The sequence below is a fragment of the Dipodomys spectabilis genome, unplaced genomic scaffold, assembly GCF_019054845.1.
Source record: "Dipodomys spectabilis isolate Male_0828 unplaced genomic scaffold, ASM1905484v1 ptg000270l, whole genome shotgun sequence".
NCBI classification, from domain to species: domain Eukaryota; kingdom Metazoa; phylum Chordata; class Mammalia; order Rodentia; family Heteromyidae; genus Dipodomys; species Dipodomys spectabilis.
In genome coordinates this window covers 1,398,712-1,399,329 of record NW_024870947.1, presented here as the reverse complement: position 1 = coordinate 1,399,329, position 618 = coordinate 1,398,712, and the positions used below count along the sequence as shown (strand labels likewise).

The window sequence follows — 618 nt, the reverse complement described above, 5'->3', positions numbered from 1 at the left end:
AAAACATTAAATATTTTAACAAACCTTAACACTTGCTGCAGTGTTCATTATGACAGGTCCCTTGTATAGAATAATTGAATTCCTCCTCCTACACATCTCTTGAACAACAAATATCTGGAATTATTTTGTTTTTGACATGTCAATCTTGATTTTTTCTTAAATGTGTACTTATGTAAGAAGTACATGGTTCTAAAATTTCATGACAATTCTTTTGAACTTACGTTTTGTTGTATTGTCTAGTCTAAGAAAATCAATTACAATTTATATATAAAAAATGTTCTTTGCTCAATTCAGCATCACATACACTAATATTGGAATGATACAGAGATTAGCTGGCCCCTGTGCAAGGATGACAGGCAAATTTCTGAAGCATTCCATCGCCCAATTTGTTAGGAAATGGAAAGACTTGGAAAAAAAATTATTAAGTGAAGTAAGCCAAGTCCAAAGAAATGTAGGTCCCATGGTTTCTCTAAATTTCAATAACTAATATATGTCTGGGATAAGCAGAAAAGGTCAAAAGTTATGTGTATATGACCAGATAAGATTGTGTTAAGGGAAATGAACCCCAAGTTAGGGACACAAGTGGTTTTTTTTTTCTTGCTATTTTTTCTTACATAC

General features: G+C 31.7%; 1 non-coding gene across 1 annotated transcript; it reads left to right on the top strand.

Annotated features, from left to right (window-relative positions):
- The first annotated feature begins 281 nt into the window (after window positions 1-281).
- Window positions 282-390, top strand: LOC122126011. Its single transcript, XR_006150837.1, has one exon. It is a non-coding gene; the product is annotated as a U6 spliceosomal RNA (small nuclear RNA).
- The last annotated feature ends 228 nt before the right edge of the window (window positions 391-618 follow it).